At 39.6% G+C, this 17,205-nt stretch overlaps 1 pseudogene; it reads left to right on the top strand.

Annotated features, from left to right (window-relative positions):
• The window catches only part of LOC117097381, an 84,346-nt pseudogene extending 68,248 nt beyond the window's left edge, over positions 1-16,098 (top strand).
• The last annotated feature ends 1,107 nt before the right edge of the window (positions 16,099-17,205 follow it).

Here is a 17,205-nt window from a genome sequence, read left to right as displayed (position 1 = left end):
AAAGGACGTCCACACGAAAACCCCATCTGTAGGTCACCAGCATCAAAGACCAAAGGTAGATAAAACCACAAAGATGGGGAGAAACCAGAGCAGAAAAGCTGAAAATTCTAAAAACCAGAGCACCGCTTCTCCTCCAAAGGATCACAGCTCCTCGCCAGCAAAGGAACAAAGCTGGACAGAGAATGACTTTGACAAGCTGACAGAAGTAGGCTTCAGAAGGCCAGTAATAACAAACTTTTCCGAGCTAAAGAAGGATGTTTGAACTCATCGCAAGGAAGCTAAAAACCTTGAAAAAAGATTAGATGAATGGTTAACTAGAATAAATGGTGTAGAGAAGACCTTAAATGACCTGATGGAGCTGAAAACCACGGCATGAGAAATATGTGACACATGCACAAGCTTCAATGGCCGATTCGATCAAGTGGAAGAAAGAGTATCAGTGATTGAAGATCAAATTAATGAAATAAAGTGAAAGAAGTTTAGAGAAAAAACAGTAAAAAGAAATGAACAGAGCCTCCAAGAAATATGGGACTATGTGAAAAGACCAAATATATGTTTGATTGGTATACTGGAAAGTGATGGGGAGAATGGAACCAAGATGGAAAATACTTGTCAGGATATTATCCAGAAGAACTTCCCCAACTTAGCAAGGCAGGCCAACATTCAAATTCAGGAAATACAGAGAACACCACAAAGATACTCCTCGAGAAGAACAATCCCAAGACACATAATTGTCAGATTCACGAAGGTTGAAATGAAGGGAAAAAATGTTAAGGGCAGCCAGAGAGAAAGGTCGGGTTACCCACAAAGTGAAGCCCATCAGACTAACAGCGGATCTCTTGGCAGAAACTCTACAAGTCAGAAGAGAGTGGGGGCCAATATTCAACATTCCTAAAGGAAAGAATTTTCAACCCAGAATTTCAAATCCAGCCAAACTAAGCTTCATGAGTGAAGGAGAAGCAAATGCTGAGAGATTTTGTCACCACCAGGCCTGCCTTAAAAGAACTCCTGAAGGAAGCACTAAACATGGAAAGGAACAACCAGCACCAGCCACTGTAAAAACATGCCAAATTGTAAAGACCATCAATGCTAGGAAGAAACTGCATCAACTAATGGGCAAAATAACCAGCTAACATCATACTGACAGGATCAAATCCACACATAACAATATTAACTGTAAGTGTAAATGGGCTAAAGGTCCCAATTAAAAGACACAGACTGGCAAATGGGATAAAGAGTCAAGATCCATCAGTGTGCTGTATCCAGGAGACCCATCTCACGTGCAGAGACACACATAGGCTCAAAATAAAGGGGTGAAGGAACATCTACCAAGCAAATGGAAAGCAAAAAAAAAAAAAAAAAATGCAAGGATTGAAATCCTAGTCTCTGATAAAACCAGAATTTAAACCAATAAAGAGTCTCTGACAAAACAAACTTTAAACCAAAAGAGACAAGGCCATTACATAATGGTAAAGGGATGAATTCAACAAGAAGACTAACTATCCTAAATATGTATGCACCCAATACAGGAGCACCCAGATTCATAAAGCAAATCCTTAGAGACCTACAAAGAGACTTAGACTCCCACACAATAATAATGGGAGACTTTAACACCCCACTGTCAATATTAGACAGATCAACAAGAGAGAAGGTTAACGAGGATATCCAGGACTTGAACTCAGGTCTGCACCAAGTAAACCCAATAGACATCTACAGAACTCTCCACCCCAAATCAACAGAATATACATTCTTCTCAGCACCACATCACACTCATTCCAAAACTGACCACATAGTTGGAAGTAAAGCACTCCTCAGCAAATGTAACAGAACAGAAATCACAACAAACTGTCTCTCAGACCACAGTGCAATAAAATTAGAACTCAGGAATAAGAAACTCACTCGAAACCGCAAACTACATGGGAACTGAGCAACTTGCTCCTGAATGACAAGTGGGTAAATAACAAAATGAAGGCAGAGATAAAGATGTTCTTTGAAACCAATGAGAACAAAGACTCAACGTACCAGAATTTCGGGCACATTTAAAGCAGTGTGTAGAGGGCAATTTATAGTGCTAAATGTCCACAAGAGAAAGCAGGAAATATCGAAAATTGACACCCTAACATGACAATTAAAAGAACTAGAGAAACAAGAGCAAACAAATTCAAAATTAGGCAAGAAGAAGGCAAGAAATAACTAAGATCAGAGCAGAACTGAAGGAGATAGAGACATAAAAAACCCTTCAAAAAATCAATGAATCCAGGAGCTGGTTTTTTGAAAAGATCAACAGAATTGATAGACCACTAGCAAGACTAATAAAGAAGAAAAGAGAGAAAATTCAAATAGATGCAATACAAAATGATGAAGGGGATATCACCACCAATCCCACAGAAATACAAACTACCATCAGAGAATACTATAAACACCTCTATGCAAATAAACTAGAAAATCTAGAAGTAATGGATAAATCCCTGGACACAAACACCCTCCTAAGACTTAATCAGGAGGAAGTTGAATCTCTGAATAGACCAATAACAGACTCTAAAATTGAGGCAATAATAGCCTTCTATCCAAAAAAATTCCAGGACCAAATCGATTCACAGTCATATGCACACGTATGTTTATTGTGGCACTATTCACAATAGCAAAGACTTGGAACCAACCCAAATGTCCATCAATGATAGAATGGATTAAGAAAATGTGGCATGTATACACCATGGAATACCATGCAGCCATAAAAAAAGGATGAGTTCACGTCCTTTGCAGGGACATGGATGAAGCTGGAAACCATCATTCTCAGCAAACTATCACAAGGACAGAAAACCAAACACCACATGTTCTCACTCATAGGTGGGAATTGAATGATGAGAACACTTGGACACAGCGGTGGGGAACATCACATATGGGGGCCTGTCTTGGGGTGGGAGGCAGGGGGAGGGATAGCATTAGGAGAAATACCTAATGTAAATGATGAGTTAATGGGTGCAGCAAACCAACATGGCACATGTATACCTATGTAACAAACCTGCATGTTGTGCACATGTATCCCAGAACTTAAAGTATAATAAAAAAAAAAGAAAGAAAGAAAGAAAGAAAAAGCTCATACCACCTGGGAGGCTGAGGTTGTAGTGAGCCTAACCACTGCACTCCAGCCTAGAGACAGAGCGACACTCAAAAAAAAAAAAAAAAAAGGTCATGCCTTCTCTCCTAGCAATTCTGCCACGACTGCTCTTACTCACAGTACTATGTGTAATGGAGAAAAATGGCAATAGCATACATGTCTGAAGGGTGATGGCTGAAATAAACTGTTATATAATCATCATCATCATCATCATCATCATGTAAAGATTTTAACCCATTATCTGTCACGTAGGAAAGACTCAGAGGTTTACTCTAAGAATTACTGTTATTAGTTTATTAATAAGAATTGCTCTTGGGCAGAGGAGAATAATTGCAAAAAGACCCTAAATATTCTAAGTATAGACTGTCTTTATAATTCGTAATTCCTAAAAAGTCATGGCAGTAAATGCCACAAATAATTTTAATGCCATTCATTTATAGTGTTAAAGGTAAAAATAAGAAAGCCAAAGAAATACTGAGGTATTCAGAAGACAAACTGTTGCATAACATATCACACTAATATAAAGTGTGACTTAAAATATACCTACCCATGTTTTAATTATAAGAAATTTAATAAATCAGTCAAGAACTATTTTAAGTGCTATTGACAAAGACTCTTCCTTGACCTAACTCTAAGTCAGTCTTTTCTGAAGTCTTCTAAACTGAGCTCTGACTTTTGGGCTTTTGGGTTCATCTGGTTTAGTCCACTTCTGGCAAGAATCCTGCTGTATCAGGTTAGCAAAAATCTACCACCCATGATATCTGGTCAAATTCCTCACTTCTCCCACCCTCAATATCTTATCACTCTGGCCTGCCTTCAGCAATCATCCTGGCAAGTGGACTTAGCAAGAATTATCCTCATCCCTAATGTTTCTTCTTAGTAATTTTCTATCCACTTGACCACCTCACCCCCTAACCCGACTCCTTGGCTAAAAATCTCCACTTGTCCTTATTGTATTTGGAGTTGAGACAGATTTCTCACTCCTACCGCAAAACCCTTCTGTAGTAGAGAAGGCTTCTCTACTGCCTTTTCAAGTGTCATGAATAATATTTTTCTTTAACATAGATGTGCCGGAAAATGTGCTTCATTTTACAAAAGGTCTGTATTAAGGAACCAACTTCTGTTAAATGATAAGGATGCTATTTGCACTTTCTGCTAACAATGAAATATTGTGCAATTAGCATAGAGGACTATTTGAGTGGATTGAGGGATGAACTGCATAATGAGAAGCTAATTACTGGGAGAGATCCTCTTTGCAGATATTTGTAGCATATTTTCTTTCTGACAAAATGCAGAATATCTATGTGGCATTTACATAAATCAGTTGATTTCTGGGATAAAGTTGTACAGGGAAAGATTGTTATCCTAAACCAAAAGGAAGTATTCTCTGTGCCCATTATTTCATAATTAAATTTCATGTTCTCTTGTAATCAACCAAAATATAAATATTGATTTGCCACCTGTGTTTTTCAGTACAGCTGAGAAAGACTTATCTGAAATCATTTTTCACCTGAAAGTATGTGTAATCTATGGACTGTTAAGGAACTATTTTCTAACTCTTGAAGTTTGTGATAAACAATTTTTCGCCCCCAGACAGTAAGTTAGAATCACTAAATGAGGAAAACACTTAGTTTACATTATCTTCCCTGTATTTAATGACTCAATCTCTGTTTCTGTGCATTTAAAAATTTCTCAAAAAATATGACAACAGCAACACTTTCCCGCCTTTCTTGGCTCCACCCTATCCAACTCCCTCAAGAAGCTCAATAGTCACTAGAACCTTCTGAGGTCGGCCCAGGAAAGCTAGGCTATAATAAACAAATCATGAATATCAATGAGGCACATACTGTGAAATTTATGTTACTTTTAATAAGTCTAGGTCCTAATTAAATAAATTTAGAAACCGATTGTGGTGTATAGGTTTATAACTGATTATTGCATATTACAAAGCAAAAATTAGGTCCCATAGTCTAACACCAGTTTGACAATGGGCAGAAGATATCACATCTAGACTGCTCCCAGAATGTCTCATTTGAATGTTCATGATACGTACATTTGAAATTTATTATAAATAACTGTAGTATAAATTTCTTTTTATACAATATCTTGCAATTTGCAAATTACCTTTGCATATGTTATTACCTTCCTCACTACACTGTGAGCATCTTAAGAACAGAGATTTCTGTTCATCTATATTATAGCCTTAAGTTTCTCGGGTTCCATGGGTACCCTCTTGCAAGTTCCTGAGGTGCTACTTGGTAGCCCGAAACATTCCTCCTCAAAGTCCAGATCCCAATTTTACAAGCTCTTCTATTGACTTCTAAATTTAATAATCCCAGTCTTTTTTCTTTTTCCCAAGCCCTAGGGGCAAACTTACTTCCTGCAGTTACCACCTTTGCCCTATGGTTTGAATGTGTCCTCTCCAAAATTCAGGTATTGAAACTTAATGGCCAATGTGATGACAGTAAGAGGTGGAATATTGAAGAGGTGATTAGATCTTGAGGGCTCCTCCCTCATGAGTGGTATTAAGACCCTTATAAAAGCAACTTCATGCATTGTTCCAGTTCATTTGCCCTTCTGCCTTTCTCCATGTGAGGACACCATGCTCCTCTTCTCCTGAGTATGCAGAGCAAGGCTCCATCTTGGAAAGAGAGAGCACTCACCAGAAACCCCAACCTAACAATGCCTTGATCTTAGATTTCCTAGCCATCAGAAGTGTGAGGAATAAATTTCTGTTTTTCATAAATTATCCAGTCTCATGTATTTTGTTATAGCAGCACTGAAACACTCTTTGAATCACTACTTTTACCTATTTAAATGTTCAGTTCCCTAAAAAGTGATTGGTAATTCTTCATATTAAAGTCTGTTAAACTAACTTGTATGATTTTTTTTTTAATGGACTGTTCCACTGGAAACTTGCTATTGAGTTGCATCAACTCACATATCCCACTTCTTCAATTGGTGAACACTTTAGGGCTTCTGGTAGTTATTATACATTTGCTGATACTGGCTAATTTTTTTGAAAACAGAAGCCTGCAGCTTTAGTTTTACCACCTCATTTTGTGAGTAATACTGTAAAGCTTTTTTGTTCTTATGGCCAAGAGGAGAAAGAGAAATAAGTGAAGAAACTAACACAAACTTATTTCCTTTAGTCCCTTTCCTTGATGAAAAGGAAAAGAAATACATAAAACCAAGAGTCCAAGCCTGGTTATCAGCTGCATTGTAGAAGAAATGGTCAGGTGAATTGGTCTTTTGCTTCTTAGGGAGTTTTATGGAGCGCTTCGGAAAAAAACTCAGTTCTCTGTGCATTGAAATGGAAAAATAGTGTCTAATGTCGAGGTCTCTCTTGAAAGAAAGTGTTTCAAACATTCTGAAAAAATGTTTCTGAGGGGTCAATTTCTGAAGCTAGCTGATTTAGTTTGTTCTGACCTAAAAACAGGCAAATACTATGGGGAGTAAGGTATTGCACACACTGTTTTTAAAAACACAGTTTCGTTGTGGCCTAACTCATGTCGGCCAAATAATTCCTCTCTATAGTCTGCCAAGTCCCATCTATAAGCAATCTACCAAAGTTGTGACTAGACAGAAAGACTAGGCATTATCATTTTTATGGTCCTTCTTGGAATATTCCCTCTTTTCACCATTACAACCAATTATTGTTCTTTTTAGAAAAATTTTCTGTAACTAACATTTTCAAGGAAAGTCTTAAAATGCTTTCAAATCACTACTTTCTAAGAAAAGAATAAACCTCTGAAAATCACAAGACTTTCTTATACCTCCAGTTCCAAATGCAGCATCCAGCACTATATCTCTTTTATTCAATAAGCATTTTTGGTCACCTCCTATGTGCCAGGCCTGTGTCACTGCGCCAAGTGCTGAAAACAGAGAAAACCCAGACCTAGACCTGCCTCAAGAAGTTCAAAGCCTCTTAAGTTGGATAAAAGGCTATACAAGACAATGAGATATGAAGACTACCTAAAGAGATGAACAAATAGCTATGAAAGTCCAGGAGAGGGCAAGATACATCTCAAGTGGGGAAGATCAGAATTGGAAGAGGTGACATTTGGATTAACTTAATGCTAGTGTATTTCATCACACAGACACATGGGTGGTGTGTTAACTGTAACAGGATGGATGAGACTTACCTGAGTTAAGACTTAAAATAAGATCTGCCCACGAGATATGAACTGAACTTAGGGAAGTGAATCTAGTTCTAGGTTCCTTTCCTTAGAGTGTGGTCCAGGAGTAATTGTATCAGAGAGACTTGGCTACTTGTTAAAAATGTAGATTCCTATGACCAGTTCCCAGAATTTCTAATTTATTGACTGGAGTGAGTGAATGCAAAAATCTATTTAACTCATGCTGCAGGTGATCACTATCCTGTCTAAATTTGCAAGGATTTGTCAGGCAACAGGTGGTAGTGCAGAAAGCTCAAGTTAGAGACACCCAATATAACAAAAGTAGATGTTCTGACAGGTGGAGACAGAGCAAGGACAGTGTCAGGGAACCTAGGAGCAGGCAAGACTGCATATCCAAAGAGACCTGCAGCAAGGCATCCTGTCCCCTCCATATGGCCCTGGGTATTGGGATTTCAAGTTTAGGACTTTCTTCCAGGTGAAAATATACGGAGAAAGCCAACTGGAGATAACAAAGTAAATCACACAGTTTTGTGATGAGAGTGTGTGTGTGTGTGTGTGTGTGTGTGTGTGTTTGAGACAGAGTCTCACTCTGTCACTCAGGCTGGAGTGCAGTGGCGCACTCTCAGCTCACTGCAAACTCCATTTCCTCCGTTGAAGCGACTCTCCCGATTCTCCTACCTCAACCTCCCAAATAGCTGGGATTACAGATGTACACTGCCATGCCTGGCTAATTTTTGTATTTTTAGTAGAGACAAGATTTTGTCATGCTGACCAGGCTGGTCTCAAATTCCTGGCCTCAAGTGATCTGCCCACCTTGGCCTCTCAGAGTGCTGGGATTACAGGCATGTGCCACTGTGCCCGGCAATAGCACAGTTTTAAAGTTTTCTAGGCAGTGTCAGAAAAAGGACATGGGCACTAAACTAACTTACCCATGATTTAGTTCCTAGGAATGGAGGTCAAGATAAAAATGCCAGAATCTAGTTACTATAAGCAAGACCAGAAGCACATCTTCTGGTTTTAATTCTGGTTCTTTATTATTAGGTTGGTGCAAAAGTAATTGTGGGCTTTGCTATAGAAAGTAAAGGTAAAACCCGCAATTACTTTTGCACCAACCTAAACAGACTCACCTAAGAAGCTTTATAAAGATATGTACTCCTAAGCTTCCCACTGGACTTAGAAAATCAGAATTGTGAAGAGAGAAATGTGAATTTTTATAAGTTCTTCTAGGTAATTCTGGAAATTATTCAAGTTTAAAAAGCAATAAACAAGGACTCCTTTTCTCCATGCACAATCACCACAGCCCCCATCAATCACAGGTCACAAACGGAGCCTGCAGTAGGAATCCTGTGGCAGATACTGAGAAGAAAACAAGCCTGTGGACCAAGCAGTTAACATAAAAATCTCACGGCAAGAAGAAATGTCAGCTTGCAAGTTCTGTGAGTCTTGCAGCAAACAAGACATTTCCAGTACAGAACATCAGCAAAGTTTGTTGTTGCTGTGGTTTTGTTTTATTACAGTATTTAAAGTAGTTCTTCAGCATATCAATACTTAAGATAGTAAAAATCCCATTGGCCCTGTCTTAGTGTGTTCCAGTTGCTTCAACAAGATATCATAAACTGAGTGGCTTATAAAGAACAGGAATGTATTTTTAACAGTTCTGGAAGCTAAGAAGTCCCAGATCAAAGTGCCAGTAGATTTGGTGTCTCCGGACACCCAACCCACATTGGGAAAACCTAATCAGCTAACAAAGGCCCATCTCCTAATACCATCATCCTGGAGGTTAGGATTTGAGCATCAAAACTTTGACAGAACACATACAGACCAAAGCAGGCCCATTCTCTTACTCCAGCTCAACAGAAGAATCTCATTTACAGACATCACTGAGCCTTCTCCCTGTCTGAATGTGTTTTTTCACCTAGTGACTATTGACAAAGAGCAGTGTTGAATATGATGTTAATTTCAACCAAACAACATTGGTAGCATGTAGAGTATTTGCTCATTCCATGGTCTCATGTCACATCACGCTGTTTTTAAATCAAATTCTACTTTTAATCTTTAGTTTTAATTTACCTTTATCTGAAACATAAATGCCATTAATCACATAGAAGGAAAGTAGGAGCTAGCAGGACAGTAATCTAGCTAAGCTGCAAGCAAGTGAAGCTTTTTTGTAAGGAAAGAGCTGTAGAATCACAAGACAATCTGTATCACAAACCAGCAAATATATGCTAAATAGTATCTAATTTCACAGGGTGCCACCCAATTGAAATTGAGCCAGGCCACCTGATTCCTTCTTCCACTGGTAAAGACCATCTCATGTGAACCAGCTGCCATGGATGTGGTTCAGAAAGCTGTCCCTGAAAAGAACTCTGGGCCATCTGTGCTTACAGTTCTATTAATAGAATGTTCTCCAAATCATAGACCTTCATCTGCAACCTCACATCAAGACTTTCTCCAACATGAGACCCGAAGAACATCACTCATCAGCATTCTTTGTGATCTATTGGGAAGGCACCATGATTTGAAGGAAAGGGTCAAAGGTAGGGTGGGAGCCAGATGAGACTGAATTCTGAGGCCAGGGGCATTCCTTTTCCCCTTTATCTTGCCAGGGTCAGGCCCGGTGATGACACAATTGTGTGTTGAGTTGTACTGAAGCATTTTGTAAGTGCCAAGCCAGTGGAAGCAGCTTTACAAGGTTACTGCATAATGGAAAAAGCCGTCCTCATTATTAAAAGAAGACGAGAAAAGGGAGGTTCATCAGTTCAGTAACTTGTGCACGTTGATACATCCTAGGGCCAAGATTCAGACTTGGGTTCTCTGACTCCACACCTGAATTTGATGGCCTCCACCGTCTCATACGTTTTTGTTTTCCATTATTTTTGGTCATACTTGGGAACTTCGACTTTGATTGTGATTTATTTGTCTTGAACCAACCCTGATGGAGTTTTTTATGTCTCTAGAGAAAGGTGAAATGACTAACACAAGGAAGCTGAAGTAGCAATAACATTTCTTAAAATTAATTGTTAAGAAATATAGAGGCTTAAACCACATAGAAATAATAGCAGATGACATGAGACACCAGATGGAGTCCAACTAGGCACACAATGCATGTCTGATAAACTTAAGAGAAATTGTAAAACACACTAAAAGAAAAAAATGGAAACAATGGTCATTATGTTTAGATCTTTTTTTAAAAAAAGCTTTTGCTAAGGCCATCATTTTCTCTTTAAGACCATAGAAAGTTAGTGGCTACCAGAAACATTGCAAAGATAACTAAAGATGTTGATGTGAAGCATGGAAGCAGCATCCTCATGCTTAATGTGCTGCTAAGGAAATAAATATAAGTAAACCAAGGTTGACTACATATCCCTTATGTTATTTTCCCACCATGGTTCTAATCTTAAGAACATCAAATATATGAGACATGATGAGTGACAATGACAAAGATACTTTGCAATACAGTCTAAACCCAAGCATATGGCATGTGACATACATAGCTATGTATAGATTCATTTATTGATATATGTGTATATATATCTATATATCTGTATCTCATATGACATATAATAACATACTGCCAAGAACAAGGGTAGAGGCTTTTAAAATATGTAAAAAGAAACTAATACAAAAGTTAGAATACAAGTCAAGAGAACAAATAATCTAAGAAAAATGGGAATATAGTTTCTTCAGGCATTTATTCAGAGAGTGCTAAGTGTTAGAGGTTAAGAATGTATAACATTTTGTTGACTTCCATATATGCTTACAGTTTAGTAAAGGAGATAAAAATGTGTTAAGCAATGCCTTACACTAGTGGAAGAATTAGAAAAGACTTCCAGGTCGGGTGCAGTGGTTCACGCCTGTAATCCCAGAACTTTGGGAGGCCGAGGCAGGCAGATTACTTGAGGCAAAGAGTTCAAGACCAGTCTGGCTAACATGGTGAAACCCCGTCTCTACTAAAAATACAAAAATTAACCGGGTGTAATGGCCCATGCCTGTAGTCCCAGCTAGAGTTCAAGAATCACTTGAATCTGGGAGGCAGAGATTGCAGTGATCCGAGATTGCACCACTGCACTCTAGCCTGAGCGACAGAGGGAGACTCTGCCTCAAACAAACAAACAAACAACAACAACAAAAACAGAAAGACTTCCAAGAGATTGTAAATGAACATGTAAGGTAGAAAATTAGACCAATGAGAATTCTTGAAGGATATTTCAAAGAGTTTAAAAAGCCCAAAAACAAAAAGGAGAAAATAAATGATTTAAATGTCTCTTTTTAAATGTAAGGCAAAGGCGATAAACCTGTTCCTATAACCAAATTTCTGTTTAGTAGCTCTGCATTGTTACCACAACATGCCAATGAGAACTCTGGTTCCACTGAGGAAAACCTTTCCTATGACCCTCTAGAATAGCAAACTCAGTGCCAATGGGGTAATTACAGAGTTATTTTATGGTTTCCTGTGTTTTGTCTGTTTGTCAATGTTAATGCTAAGGACCGCCGACACCAGCTCGGTCAGGGAGACCCTAACCCAGTGGTGCTAGAGGATTAATGACACACACACAGAAATAGAGAGGTGTGAAGTGGGAAATCAGGGGTCTCACAGCCTTCAGAGCTGAGAGACCTGAGCAGAGATTTACCCACCTATTTATTAACAGCAAGCCAGTCATTAGCATTGTTTCTATAGATACTTGATTAACTAAAAGTGTCCCTTATGGGAAATGGGATTAACTAAAGTATCCCAATGGGATACGAAGGGACGGGCGGAAATAAAGGAACAGGTTGGGCTAGTTAACCGCAGGAGCATGTCCTTAGGGCACAGATCACTCATGCTTGTTTGTGGCTTAAGAATGCCTTTAAGCGGGTTTTCCCAGCCCGGGCGGGCCAGGTGTTCCTTGCCCTCATTCCGATAAACTCACAATCTTCCAGGGTGGGCATTATGGCCATCATGAACATGTCACAGTGCTGCAGACATTTTGTTTATGGCCAATTTGGGGGCCAGTTTATGGCTAGATTTTGGGGGGCTTGTTCCCAACAAAGGACATTAATTGAGATGCATGCTTCTAATTCCTCTTACTTGTATAGAAGTACTGTAGATTAGAGAAAGGATTTCCAAAACCGGGAAAAAAAAGAGTCCCTAAAAAGGCAGCACCATAAAGAGTTGTAAAAGAGGAGAATCATGTCCTCAAATGTTAAAAGAAGATTTAAGGATTAGCCAAGGAAATTCTCACCTTTAAAGAAAAATGAGACATTATGTCAAAGATTATGAGGAGGTGGGGGAAAGAGAGAAATGCCTCAGAATTTTCTGGAGGGTTTTATAAAACCACACCATACATTACACACGTGCATAAACACACACACACACACACACCCCTGTAGGATCTGGTGTGCTTACGACAGTGGCATGATCTCATGATTCAGAACCAGGGCCATGAAGAACCACTATCATTGGGGGAATATGTCTTATCCCTCAGATGTGCTGGAGATGATAGAGTTGTTTAAAAAATCAGAGTGCAAGTAGCAGAAGAACTAAGGCAGAAGGAGATGCCTTGTGAAATACATTAACAATAACAGTTAAAGCAAGAGGATCAACTACCACCAACTGAAGAGTAGGGTACCCTGGTACTTGCCTCACTGAAAATCATCTAGAGCCAATTTAAAAGGAAAGCACAAACAACCCTCCAAAACAAATCCAATATGATTATTTTGTGAAGGGTAAAAACAGCCCCCAAATTATAGAAATGATACTTTTTTTAATTCAACAAAAGACACAATCAGGAAAAAAAATAGAACAGAGAGAACAGAGTTATAAGGTAAACTTTTAATATTATGTACTTATGAGATACTAAAATTTGCAATCCGTTTTCTTTATTGCTGTAGAAAGTAGTATGTATATTACTTTATAGTAGAGTTCTACAAGTAGAAATTTTATAATTGAACTAGGTATTATTTATTACACATAAATGTTACTATTTTTTATTTGAGTTTGGTTATTTTTAGTTAGAAACTGCTTATAGTTTAACCCTGATAACAGGGTTAAATTGTTACTTACAAATATAGTAAACATGGCCGGGCGCGGTGGCTCAAGCCTGTAATCCCAGCACTTTGGGAGGCCGAGACGGGCGGATCACGAGGTCAGAAGATCGAGACCATCCTGGCTAACACAGTGAAACCCCGTCTCTACTAAAAAATACAAAAAACTAGCAGGGCGAGGTTGCGGGCGCCTGTAGTAGTCCCAGCTACTGGGAGGCTGAGGCAGGAGAATGGCGGAAACCCGGGAGGCGGAGCTTGCAGTGAGCTGAGATCCGGCCACTGCACTCCAGCCTGGGCCACAGAGCAAGACTCCGTCTCAAAAACAAAAACAAAAACAAAAAAAAACAAAAAACAAAAACAAATATAGTAAACTAAAGGAGCTTTTTCATTCTAGCATGCCTATATTGTGGGCTTATGTTTTTTCCCTCTGCAATATTCCAAACTTGTCTTTAAAGGAAAATGAGACATTATATCAATGATTATGGGGAGGTGGTGGAAAGAGAGAAATGCCTTAGAATCATCAGGGTAATTTTACAAAACCACACCACACAGGTGCACACGCGTGAGCAAGTGTGCACACACGTGCACATATGCACACACAGACGTAGAGGTCCTATTTCTTCAAAGTAGAAATAAGTTGAAAGTTAATACTCTACATCAGAAAAAAATACCAAAAGTTTAATGAAGAGCTTACTCCCCTTTTGTTTTAATTTACTGAAATCATCTATATATCTTTTTTGTAATTGTCAACATTATTTTGTATTTTATCTTTCTAACTACAGTTTTCTTGTTGCTCCTTGAAGAAATTATTTTGGGGAATCTGAAGCTTCATATTTACAGATTTGCAGATCCTTTGGTAACACAAGAGGATGACAGAACTGCCTCAAGTTATCTTCTGAGCTGGCAGACTTCTCAAATTTGCACAGACACGTTTAGTGACCTTTGGAGTTTTGAAACTACATGAATCATCATTAAAGGAAAATTGAGCCAAAGCCACTGGAAGTTCATTTCTCAGAGGCTTAACTTCATTTTGTTTCATACATAAGCAGTGAAGGTATATATAGATCCATGTTATTTTTCAGGTCAAGTAAAACTTTCCTGTGATTTAAAAGTTGTAGTAAGTACATGATTTTATTTGAAACTCTATGTAGCTAATAAAGACAAAGAGAACAGCTAATTTGAAATTGCCTGCACAAGCAAATTAAAGTTTCCAAAATCTATTATAATTTTGTCACTCTAAATGAAGACTCATGTGACATAATGGACTCCCATACAGAAGACTACTTCAGGATTGTCTTTCTATAATTACTATTTCACTTCATTAATAATCATAATGCCTTTTCCTGTATGCATCTGTCCATTAGCAAGTGAAGACAGGAATTGCCTGACCTTGCAAGAAAAATAAACTGCTCAATGCAAATCATAATGAAGTTGGTAAAACAGTTTGGCTTTAGGGAGATGAAGATGATGTATTTTGGGGAAAAAAAATCCCTTATTACTAAGGTATATTTTATCCCCATATAAAGTAGCAAAATAATATTATTTATTCATAAACAAAAAGTAGTGATCTAAAGGTTTTCCCGAGTTATTTAGGTTGATACAAAAAGTAATTGCAGTTTTGCCGTTATTTTGATGGCAAAAATCACAATTGCTTTTGCACCAACCTAATATTAACACATCAACAGATATAGGATATCGGATCTGAATTTAAAGGGTCAGTTTATAAATCGTATATAGTTCTCTCCAGATATAAAGTGGATTCCAGCACTCTGCACGCCTGAGCCTCTGCTCCTGTGACTATCCTACCGCCTTTATCCCCACTGCTGCCACCTTGAGAGAGATCGTGCACCTACAGGCTGGTCAGTTTGGCAACTAGTTCTATGGGGCGATCCTACTGGCACTTAGCATGGGGATAGCAACCTGCTGCTGGAGTGCATCAGTGTGTACTACAATGAGACCACTAGTGGCAAGTATGTGCCCCAGGCTGAGCTCATGGATCTGGAGCCCAGCACCATGGACTCTCCTGTGCTCGGGCTCCTTCGGGCAGATCTTACCACTGGACAACTTCATCTTCCATCACAGTGGTGCCGGAAACAACTGGGCCAATGGGCACTACACAGAAGGTGCAGAGCTGGTGGATTTGGTGCTGGACATTGTGAGGAGGAAGGCTGAGCGCTGTGACTGCCTGCAGAGTTTCCAGCTGACCCACTCCCTGGGAGCAGGGACTGGGCCTGAGAGGGGTACCCTTCTCATCAGCGAGATCCCAGAGAAGTATCCAGACAGGATCTTGAACATGTTCAGTGTGGCGTCCTTTCGCAAGATGTCAGATATGGGGGTGGAGCCCTAAAACATCACCTTCTCAGTTCACCAACTGGTAGAAAACACAGCTATGACCTACTGCATTGATAATGAAACTCTCCATAACGTCTGCTTCCGAACCCTAAAGCTAACCACACTCACCTATGGTGACCCGAACCACCTGGTGTCTGCCACCATAAGTGGGGTCACTACCTGCCTAAGCTTCCCCAGTCAACTCAGTGCTGACCTGCAGAAGCCGGTTAAGTACATGGTCCCATTCCCTACCTGCACTTCTTTATGCCTGGCTTTACCCTGCTGACCATCCAGGGCAGCCAGCACTACCAGGTCCTGATAGTGCCTGAGCTCACCCAGCAAATGTTTGATGCCAAGAACATAATGGCTCCCTGAGACCCCTGCCTAATGGTGGCCACGGTGTTCACGGACTACGTGTCCATGAAGAAGTTGGATGAGCAAATGCTTAATGCCCAAAACAAGAACAGCAGCTACCTTGTTGAGTGAATCCCCAACCATGTAAAAACACTTGTCTGTGACATCCCACTTCTGGGGCTATAAATGTCTGCCACCTTCATCAGCAACAGCATGGCCATCCAGGAGCTGTTCAAGCACATCTCTGAGTAGTTCATGGCCATGTTTCAGTGCAAAGCCTTTCTGCACTGGCACATGGGCAAGAGCATGGACTAAATGGAGTTCACCAAGGCCGAGAGCAACATGAACAACCTGATGTCCCAATACCAGTAATACCAGGACATCTCAGCCATGGAGGAGAGAAAGGTTGAGAAGGAGGCCAAGAGGAAGGTGGCCTAGAGCCTTCAGACATGGTCACTGGGTAAAGTGGGGAAGCAGTGGGAGCTCTATTTACTCACAATCTTTTCTCTGATAACCAGGTCTCTCTGTGTGTGCACTTGGAGTTCTTCCTGACTTTATATCACACACTATACAGACACTACCATTAAAAGCATTTTCATAGTGAAAAGAAAGTGCATCTCCCAAGAACCATCTCAAATTCATTTCTGTTGGCCAGGCGCAGTGGCTCACACCTGTGATCCCAGCACTTTGGGAGTCCAAGGCAGGCAGATTACCTGAGGTCATGAGTTCAAGACCAGCTTGGTTAACGTGGTGAAACCCCTTCTCTACTAAAAATACAAAAATTAGCCAGGCATAGTAGTGCATGCCTGTAATCCCAGCTACTTGGGAGGCTGAAGCAGGAGAATCTCTTGAACCCAAGAGGTGCAGGTTGCAGTGAGCCGAGATCATGTCACTACACTCCAACCTGGGCAACAAGAGCAAACCTCCATCTAAAAAAAAAAAAAACAGTTAATCATTCATCTCTGTGAAGCTCTGCAAATTTCAAAGCATCCTCGGCATTCTCAGGGGGCTTCTCTCCTGAGCCTCTGGGATGCATCTCAATCAATTTGATTGCATTTAGTTTGTAGAATGGGTAAATTTGGAAAACATGTCAATATCCTAAAACACTGAAAATCCTAAATCCTTGAGGGTGAAAATTCTTACCACTTCAAACGTAATAGTGTAGGACCTGGATATAGTAGGTGCCCAATATTAAAAAAAAAAAATCAAACTAGAGATCTTTCACCTGCCTAGTTAGCT

Source organism: Trachypithecus francoisi, unplaced genomic scaffold (genome assembly GCF_009764315.1).
Source record: "Trachypithecus francoisi isolate TF-2019V2 unplaced genomic scaffold, Tfra_2.0 Lachesis_group15, whole genome shotgun sequence".
Classification (NCBI taxonomy): domain Eukaryota; kingdom Metazoa; phylum Chordata; class Mammalia; order Primates; family Cercopithecidae; genus Trachypithecus; species Trachypithecus francoisi.
The sequence above is the reverse complement of the archived record's forward strand: the minus strand, read 5'-3'. Positions and strand labels throughout refer to the sequence as shown.